Here is an 11181-nt window from a genome sequence, read left to right as displayed (position 1 = left end):
TATGTCCCAGTATAACCAGCTGTAAATTGCATTTGGATTGACAGTTTCCGGTGGCCTCATTACATTAGGTGTGTTTCTACCCTAATGCTACACTACTTTCACTGTTGACTCATCATAGCAGGAAAATCATAGGTGGAACTAATCAAATAAATAATTTCTCCACTCCATTTTAAGTGTCTCAGTAAGCCCATGTCATTGAGCAAGGAGGCACAGAGTGCGCTGGAAGTTGAATACCTAGCATGTAACCACCATTAATGTTTTTAATTACGGCTGAGCTTTTCCTGCTTCATGTCAAAATGTCTGCTCTGAAAAGGGTCCATTTTCCCACAATTAAATGCTGCACAGAGACACCAGATGGGCTATGTCCAGCTGCAAGAAAATTAAAACAAATTGCAGACGGTGGTGAAAAGTCCAGGAATCTTGGGGCGAAAATAAATATAAAATCTTTGGAAACAGATTTGATTTCTTCCTGTGAACTTTAATTGGCTGTTACCACAGTTTTGTAAAGTAATGGCACATATTGTATGTGTCATTGACTGCCATTACAAAATGATTAACTACATTGAGATCTTGTATACTAACTATAAGACCCAGTATATTTTGACTTTTTTTATGAAGCCGTTCTCACACCCATCTAGTCAACATACTGACGCTTAGTCAGTGGCCCTCAGTGGCAGATACGACACAGGAGGAACCCCTTTCACATCTGTATGGGACTAGTCTTGCTTTGCCAGACCCTCCTCCAAAGCATGCTGAAGGAGGTTCTGGCTTCTCCATATAGCATTTGGGGATTGGAGGAAAACGTGCTCTGTTTTATAGGCATTTCTTTGAAGCAATCGGAATCGTCATGAGCGACGATGCTAAACTCCTCACAGAGCCGCTGCAAAATAGTCATGCGAGAGAAAACTCAGATTGGAGAGGTGGTCTAGTCTCAATTTACCCTGCAGAGATTGTAGGAGCAGTTAACCATAGTCCTCATAAATCCACCAAATTTAAAATTCCAACACAAAGAAAACGGAAGGATACATGCATCCGGGGAGGGAAATTCCTGCAGCACCGGAGCAATCCCGGAAGTGGAAATGCGTAGCCTATAGACTAGTATGGGACGCACTGGGAAGAGCAACTGCTAGCATGAAGACCGACAATAGGGAGTAGTATTAAAGCTTTAGTGCGTATCTTTTTGATAACGGACGTCTGTTACATTCAAGCCATTGCCAAATGAGTTGATACAAAGCTAATTAATATCTATCAGCTCCACACAACTCTCTCTGTATTTCTCAGTATGGCTATGTTCAGAAACTGGTGTCGTCCAGCGACTTTCGCGCGCAGACGCTCAAGTGAAGATAATTACCTCGTCTGAAGAGTCCATCATGTTTTTTTAATCCTCCGTGTCCTTGTTGGTAACAAGTAACTGTGTGGAGGAGGGGTGGGGGTGGTGCATGATTACGGAAGGATTGTGTCATGTGGATGCACCGACAGTGTTGTTGCCATTACTTAGAATTCCTCATGGGGTAGACAGAAACTCTGCATAAGGAGATAAGTTGGGGTGGTGGATGGGTCTAACAACAGAGGTCTTTCACCCAGGCGACCAAGGTTCATTTTTCACTTTTTAACCCCACCCACGGTCTTTTCCTAACCCTTACTAAGTGGTTTTACTCTGCACATTGAAAGATTACGCCAAGGCTTCCTACGTATTTGGCGAGTTGGGAGTGAGAATGTGTTGGTATAGTAGTGTGGGATTGAGGCACAGCTCATATTTTAATTACTGATTTAGGTAACCTCCATGCGACAATACTAGTTGGCCAAGAACACAGTATTTAATAAAAGGACAACATCCATAGCAGCATTTGAAATGAAATAAGCATGGAAGAATTCCTGTGGATGACAGATGCCCCTCAGCAATATTTGTCTGTGATGTTATTTGTAGAGTAGAAAAGTGTAGCAAGTGTAACATGCAGAGATCTGTGAAAACCTGCTGGGAGAAACAACAACATGCCATAGGTAATGCAAAGGACCCGTGTTCATCGCTGTTTGCAATCTCATGATTATGTATAATCATGTGGGGGTCTCGTGATTATCCCGTATTAGTATTGATCTGTAGATAAAAAAAGCCCTCAAGGGATGTGCTTTTACCGCTGCGATCCGTGTTTCCTGTGGCGTTCACGTGTTGCCATCCAACAGCACTTGCACTCCCTGTGAGCTAAATACCCTCTTACTGCCTCCAAAATGAGCACGAACCTCACAAGATGAAAAGCAAAACGTACAGAGATTAAGAAATAACATCAAATGGATAGAAATGGGATGGTGATTGTTGTTGAGCTTTGAGAAATTGTTAGCAAAATTGATTTGAGGATTCTTTTCACTAGGCTTGTCTTCTTTTGCCTGAGGCATCTGTCATGGGAACATCACACAAACATTGCTCGCACATCAACTTCCAAGTGTTTTTCTTAGAATATTTTGCAAAAACTTACAGTGCAAGAAAGAAACTAAAAAGGACGAAAGAAAGAATTATTAGTTTTCAGGGGATTTCCCTGAGGAGAACAGGTCAAGATCATTTTCATTATCATGTGTGAGGAACACAATGGGTTCTTCACACTCCAATTCCAAGGCTCTGGGGAAATGTTTGCGACCCGCATGTGTGGATTACATATTGAAAGCATACGGCAGTGTTGAATCTTGTCGTGGTTACTCAAAAGCTAATATGTGGAGCCTGCAGGGCGGCTGCCTCGGAGCGCATGTGTGTCCCAGCTGACAAGGCAAATCTCCAAGGGAAGTTTGATATGATGCTTGGCAAGGAATAAACAAATAAATGAAACAAATTAAATAAATAAATTCCCTCATGATGACAGCAACCAAAACAAGAAAAACAAAAAAGGGGCAAAAGAAGCAAGTAGCCAATTGAAGACGAGAGCAGCCAGAGTCTCCAGATTGTTTTTGATACTATCTCCAAAAAGATTTTTTTTCACATTTCACAGAGTAAAACTGCTTCTATGTGACTCTGGACAGTTTGGAGGACTGACTTTACTATCATTAAATACATACAGCATAGTTTGCAGGTGTTACCTTTGGGGACAGTATATAGAAAAACTAATTAAGCTCAAAGCTCTCAACAATTCTATCTTTTAGGCGCTTTCAACTCCAAACAGCGCTAGATGTGGCCTCCCATACACCGCCTCCTGTTTCTTTCTGTGCATTGTGAATTCACTAGTTATAAAGTACATTGTGCTAATTAAATAAAATGTGCTATTGCTTAAGTACTTTTTTTGCTCATTTTACCTAATAGGGCATCAAGATAAGCACTCTTCACTTCACTTCACTTTAAGGCCCCTATCATGTGAATGTGTTCCAGTGGTACATTAGGTATTAACAAAAACAGTTGTGATTAATTTAGTCACCATGGAGTAATTGTGACACAACACAGAGAGTCTGTACACTGTACAGGGAACACACACACACACACACACACACACAAATCTATTTTAACACATCTTAAAATCAGGGAGTGGTGAGGATCCTTCAACACAGAGCAGAACATCCTGTCAGTGAGGTGGAGTATAGAGACAGGACAGTGCAGCATATTCAGGGGGGAACCGTGCCCTCAGGAGGCAAGGGCTGACACTGGTGACTCAATGAGGACCTCCAGGAACAGCCCAGTGGGACTCCCCTATGTGGCCGGGCTGTCGGAACGTCTACAGATAGAGTCTTCAAGTCTTCTATTCACCCTGAAAGACAAGAACCCTGAGTGGTGTATGAAATCACGTGTTACAGCTGTGGGGAAACCCAACATTGGTGAAACAGCCCTGGACAAGGGATTTAATGAACACGGGAAGAGACAACATCAGCTGTCTGTGAACTCCAAACCACAACAGGTCACAGCATCGACTGGCAAGGCATCAAAGACAGTGACTGGTAGTCAGTGGACAGCGGAGAAAAATCAAGGAGGCCATCGACACACAATGCCAAGAGACCATCTTTGAACAAAGACAGGGGTTACGACCCCCCCCCCTCCCCCAAAAAAGAAAAGAAAAATTTAACTAATCAAAATCCCAATATGATCTGTGTGTGGATTGAACATGTAGTTTCAGCTGTACATTGTTACTTGCTCTATGTTTAGTTTTTCTTTTAGAAAGTGACATTCCATCTGCATGGGGAATGTATAATTCGCAGAGTAAAAAAAAGCCTACATTGCAACAACAGCAAGCATGTTATGAAAAAGCAAACTACAAGAAGAAGCACTGAGACATCCCGGACTGATAAAAAGCTGACAGAAAAAGTAAATCCAAATGCTGTTAATATTGTTGGCTGTCTTTCACTGGATTTCAGACTGTGATCGCTGGAGTGATAAACATCGTCGCCTGTCTGATTACTTTATTAGGAAGCTAAGTCATCTCCTCTGCTGCACGCTACCTCTACTTCAGCATGGAGGCCTCCCACTCAGAATGCTTCACAACTCTACGTGTCTATGAAACTAATCTCTCATCAGGCGCCATCAAATACAGTACTGCACATGCAACATGGCAGTGCATTCAACACTATTCACAGACCAAAGAAAGACCAAATTGAGGCGGAATGAGTTTGAACTGAAATACCAGCTCAAAGTCTATAAATATGATTGGCTACGTCTGTGTACCACCTCTTTTGGCTGTGTAGCCTTCATCAGTGGAGAAAACTATGTTCAATATCACCACCAGAGAAATTGTGGCTCATAAATCCACCTACATGTAGTTTGTAGAGGAGTTTAACCAGCTTTTACAGCTTAAATAGGGCTGTGCAGCAGAAATGTGTTGCATTCATCACAGAGAGCAGAATCAAGCCGATGTGAGCCACATGAAGATAAAAAAGCCTTGTTATATTCGTGGGAAAAGTATGTGAACAAAAATATCTTTATTTATTTTTTCCAGATATTGACATTAATCAATCATTCATGAGACAACTTTAATGAGACACCATCATGCAAACAGCCATGATATAAAATATAGAAATTATGAGTCTCATCCAACAAGTCCTCCGACCCATTTGACCATTTAAGTTGTTGTCTCCTAACCTCTAATTCGATCCACAGGAGCGTTTCTAAATTTAACGTCCTCATACCTAAACGTAACAGTTGCAGTTTTTAAATGTGTGGTTGGTAAGGTTTAGTAAAAGATCATTGTTTGGATTAAAATAAGTATGTGTGCCACATGACTTTAACTATGTTCGTAAGCGAGTAAGTAAATTAACCCAATTTCCACCAACTGCGGAACGGCTGCGGATCCGCTCCGGAACGTCGGCGGAGTCAATAGGTTTCCGTTAAAGTCAGTGTGTGTATTTTCACTGATTGCGGAACGGCTGCGTTCCGACTCCGTCCCAGCTCCGGCGATCTGCAGCCCTCCGGAGCTGATACGCAGAGCTTCTATTTTTGACGGATGCCGGAGAGCTCCGCAGCAATTCAGCACACGGCAGATTGTGCGGGACAGGAAGTCGAGCACAGAAACAAAATAAAACATCCGGTTAATTTTCAAAATAAAATACACCGGGCTCACGGCTGATCATATTTCCCTGCACTACACCTTGAAAACGTCATAATGGGCGGAGACAGGTTTTGTGGTTCTGTTTATAGAAACTACATCCTGTTATATTGCGCGATCATACGTGAATTCGCGAGATCTCGTGGGTCCTTGTGACTTCCGCTGTCAGTCATGGCCGCTGCCGTTCCACAACAAATCCGGACCTGGTGGGTATTGAAGGACGGCGGAGCTGCTTGTACAAATGACCTATGGGGTCGTTTTTATCATATATCTACAGTTCTCGTGCCGCCGGAAATTAAATGTCTTTCATTTCTGCCGTATGATGTCCTTTGCCTTCCGCTTCTTTTGTGTTGGATATTTCAAACTCCGGTGGATTTGTGAGGACTATGGTTACCTGCTCCTCAGATCTCTGCAGGGTAAACGAGACAGCTAGCTATCGGTCCAATCTGAGTTTTCTGTTGCACGACTAAAACAACCTTTGAACCTACACATGTTCCACCCAAACAAGTTCCTTCCCCGAGGCTATTTTGCAGAGGTGCCGTTGCTCCGTGCGGCGCCCAAGACGGTTTTGATTGGTTTAAAGAAATGCCAATAAACCAAAGCACGTTTTTCTCCCATCCCGGAATGAGACCCTCCCCGGCAGCGTTGTGGAGGAAGGTCTGGCAATGCAAGACTAGGTTTGGGGCTGCATGGAAATCTTGACACTATACAGTGGTTATTTTGGCAATTGCATACTTCCAGCTTTCCCAGTTTGTTGTGAAAGAGTTAGACTGGCCTGCACGGATCCTTGACCTTAACCCCATCAAAAACTGTTGGGATGAAATGACCTAGCGCGAGCCAGACCTCATCGCCCAACATCCGTGTCTGACCTCACTAATGCTCTTGTGGCTGAATGGGAGCGAGTCCCTGCAGCCAGGGCCTCCCTAGAAGAGTGGACGCTGTCATGGCAGCATAATAATGCCCATGAGTTTTGAACGAGCTGTCCATGTTGTATAACCATAAAACACCTGGTAAATCCTTTTGAAATATGTTTAAACCCCTCTAAATTCATTAAAATAGTTTTATTACCTGTTAAAAAAAAAAAGCTTTAAAATCTATTACAGCCTGTTAGAGCGTGATCACGCTGGCTGCTTACAGCAAATAAAACACCCCCCATCATATACCTGACACAACTATAAACTGAGCCCTGGTCTGCTCATAGCAAGCTGAATCCATCCTGGTGGTTGTTTGTTATATGATGACTTTACCATTATATGACTGATCACAGTATTGAGATGCACTTACTAAGTATATATGTCTATTTTTCTCATCTATTTCGGTGACATGTCAGTTTCTTTGGAACATTTTATTAAATAAGACCGGTAGCGTTCTATTGCTTGCCATCTGTAATACATAAATAACATCAAAATTTCACAGCTGGTGTTCAGTAGTGACAGCTATGCTGTAAGTATGGTTGGGTGAACACATCAGACAAACAAACCAGGAAAACACTAAATCTGTATTTCATCTATACCAACAGAGTAGAAACATTTCAGGGAAGCTTCATATTAAGCTGTAAATCTGTATATACTGGATATATACTGGATCTACAGATATTTGTGTATATATACACTGCACTCAGCTTCTATACTGTAGTGTTTCCTCATATCTGTATTTGGTACACCTTTTTTCTGTTTTTGAGCAGTACTCTGAAAACAGGATTCCTGTTTTTGCTTTCTAAAAGAACTGTGGTATTTCTTTTTTGGGTATAACAGTACTGTAAATTTAAAATTTGATTAAAATGTTAATAACCAGTGCAACCATGTTCACACTTTGGAAGTTGGACTCAAATGCAGACGTTCAAAACTAAAGGAATGAGCATGCAGAAGTCAAATAGAAAAAATAAGGCACACTTTATTTTCAAATGTCTATGCAATTTCATTTTTTGTAATCTACAGATTACAAAAAATCCCCATATATATATATATATATATATATATATATATATTTCCTATTTATTTGATTTGAAGGGGAGGGTTTACCTGTGTAGCAATTTGGGCAGAAAGTGGAAATAGTATGATTTTTCTTTTTAGCCTTGGAAAGATGAGGTAGACACAAAAAAAATTAATAAGTGAATATCTGGTATTTTCTCCAAGAGATGACTCCAGGTCGGAAAAAGATTGTGATGTTCATGAATCTTTCAGCAAAACAAAAATCAGTAGCTCTTTGTTCTCATTCTATTTAGGTTGCACTCAATTAAAACGATTATTAGCTCTCAACAGAGCAGCTCTGCCTCATCTGCTACTTGTTGTAATCTTGCCTTGTTTTTCTCTTTTGGAACAGATCAAAAGTGTAGTCATATTCCAGTGCACATGAAAATGAAAATGCCAACATTTTTGGGACAACACTGGATGCTGATGCTGACTTAGGCTCTGAGTAATGAGCCCTGCAGCCGTTTCCTCTTGAAGTGAAGACACTAAACTAACTAGTCACTGATTGTACCTAAGTCACTCTGGTTAAGATGCAATGTAAATCGCAGGCTTTAGCATTAATAGCTGTCCCTGTGAATGACACAACTACAGTACGTCTTTAAAAGACATCAATGCAAAATAGTGTTTCATATCCTGAGCCCTGACACTAAACCCTTAACCTCTGAGTGTATTATACCTGACCCTTGCAAATTACACCGTATCTCTTTCAAGCCATCACAGCTCGGTGAAGTCCACAAATCCAATATCCACAAAGAAAATGCATACAATAATGACTACAGAAAGAAATACTTTACTTCTGTTGAGTTCAAACACAGTGGCATGGTAATGGCTTAGAGCTACCCCTCTAAAGCACTAATGTGTTCAAATACCCATGGGCCCTCACTGCAGCAAGATTGAACATACCAGCAGTGACTCTTAGCCCTGCACTTAAATAAAAAAAAAGGCCTATGGTTACACTTTGTGACATGTAGCATCTTAATGGTGCTGTTACGATGAGAGGTATGGGAGGAAAATATCTCATTTGAGCCCCTGTTGCCAGACTTATCATTGCATGACAGATCACACAAAGCCAAGAGCAGTGCATAGTATGTTGTAACGGTTTATTCCAAAAAATCATCTGAGGCTACTAACTATTCTACTAGATACATCACTCATCAAAACACACCGTTTCATTTGCATTGCTATGCTTCTTGGCATGTTACCGCCACACATGTAAGCTATATGACAGTGATACATCATAGAGCGTACGTGCACTATATACAGTATGTGTATTAATGCCCACATGCTTGTACGTGTGCATGAGTGTCCTCATAGAAAATTTTCTCAATAAGATCATTAAAAGGTAAAAATCCCACAGGGTGCTTTTTTAAAGCCTGGGTTGACACTTTTTGATCAGACTTGCTTTGATAGCTACAGTGAATGATGAACTTTACATCACCCATTTTAATGTTTTTTTTTGTGTTGCAATTATCCATTAACTGTGATCACAAGCGTAAAACAAAAGGGGAAAAAAGCCAGCTCACTATTTTGCTTTTTTATCTGAATCAGGAAAATGTACGATCCAGTTTCCCTAAGACATTATTCACAATCATTGCTCGTACTCACCTCGTAACCTTTAATTTGGTGATTTGCTGGTCTAGACATCTTGGCGTCTCCGTTTAAAGAGTCTAGCTGTGGTTGCTTTTTCATGACCTCTTTGTTTACATTACCATTTGAAACTAACATTTAAATATATTTCAACGGTGAATATGTCTATATGTTGAAATAAAGTCACTGAAATGCTGTTGAATCCTTGGTAATCCTTGAATGTCTAAAAATATACCAAATTTACCACAATAAAGACATGTCTATATGGCCTGCAACGGTCGAACTAAAAGCTCACTTGGCAGAGAAAAGATACTATGATAGAACAGAATACATGAGGTTGGACTTGTTAACCACTGGTGTGTTACTGAATGAAACAGATTTGGGCACAAACATTAACCATATTCACGCAAAAAGCCCTGCGTTTCCCTATGAAATCATGCAGGATATTATCAAAATTGTCTTGCCATTTAAAAACACAGATTAGATTGCAAAACAATGGCCAAGCTGCTGTGGCAGCACAGGCCATATTACTCAGAAATGGTAACAAACTGACAATACAGACGGGTTGAGTGATGTGAATCCAAACCCCCCATAATGCTCTAATAACAGCTTGGTTTGCAAAACACTACAATACTGCAGGATGTGAATCCACACTGGTCAGAACACACGTTTGTACATGCATACAAAACAGACTGAGACAAACACACAGGCAATAATGGAGTCTTTACATCTGTCAGTTTTGTAGGTTATTTTTATACTATCGTTATTTATGCTCGAGGGCAGAGGTTTTCACACTCCATTATTTCCAACAGGCTGTTCAATTTCTGCAGGGCGTGCAACTGCGGCGATCAGGTGGCCACATTGTAGTGTATTTATGTGTGATTGTAGGAACACGATGCCTCATTAGACCTTTAGTGCCCTGGCTCGCCGCAGTCCCATCCAAACACAATAGCCTATCTTATTATATCTATCTCTCGCCCACCTGACCACTCCATGGAGGGTGCTGGCAGCCATTGTCAAGCTGTTCGAGATCATGGGGGACAGGGACCTTTTGTACATTGTAACATCTGCACACTGGCTGCCTGTGAGAAGGTCTGGCGCTGTGATCTCCCCCAAAACAGCTATAAAATCTTTCTGTCTCTGTGAACTCTCTGTGCTCTCTTTCTCCCTCTTATTTCTCTCTTTAATTTTTTTTTCTTACCCTCTACACTAGATTGGCTATATATAACCACTGCCTTACCGTCCTTGAAATTACTCAACATTTTCCCCCATTATTTTGTTTTCCCCTGACCATCCTTATGTATCCCCTCTGGTTTTACAGGCTCTTATTTTTTACCTATTTGCTTTTCTACCCCAATCCATTCTAGTTCTTCCTTTCTGGCAATGCAAGACTCTTCTACCCCCTTCTATGCAGGCATGTATGTCATCTTTTCTTAAGTACTTACTCCCTCCCTCCCTCTCTCTCTCTCTCTCTCTCTCTCTCTCTCTCTCTCTCTCTCTCTCTCTCTCTCTCTCTTCTCTAACACACACACACTCCTCTGTCTCCTCTATCACCCTGCCTGTGAAGCTAAAGCTGTCTGGCTCCCCACCTGCACAGTCCTTGGAAGATTGCTGACTTACAGTACAGTATATTCTGCCATGGAATGCAGCATGGGGAAATACTTATATACGAGAGTGGGAAAGGGCAGTAACAGTGTCACACTTTTTACATATGACAACTTTAAGTCTAAGGTCAAAATACCAGGGCTACCATGCACGTCAGTGTCATCTGGCGAGCTATTGAACAGCTTGTGAATAGTCAACTAATCCCATACTTCAACAAAGCTCAACTGCATTCATTTCTTGTTGTGAATGTTTTTGAGACAAGTTGTGATTGAAATAATTAAAAAAACATTCCTCTTCCGAGTGAATTTTACTAAGAATTGTATGGTTATGAGATGGATGTTAACATCTGATATCGAACACCTGCTCATGACTGGAAAGACGACATAATGGAATCAACCAAGGTCGGATACAGTTTTGATTAATGTGTCCTTAATTGGTATGAGCACCGGAGAAGGTAAATCACAGCAAAGAGCGCAGACACTCCATCACGTTTAGCTGAAGTTTGAGAGGCT

Source organism: Perca fluviatilis, chromosome 22 (genome assembly GCF_010015445.1).
Source record: "Perca fluviatilis chromosome 22, GENO_Pfluv_1.0, whole genome shotgun sequence".
In the NCBI taxonomy this organism is placed as follows: domain Eukaryota; kingdom Metazoa; phylum Chordata; class Actinopteri; order Perciformes; family Percidae; genus Perca; species Perca fluviatilis.
This window is presented reverse-complemented; position numbering follows the sequence as displayed.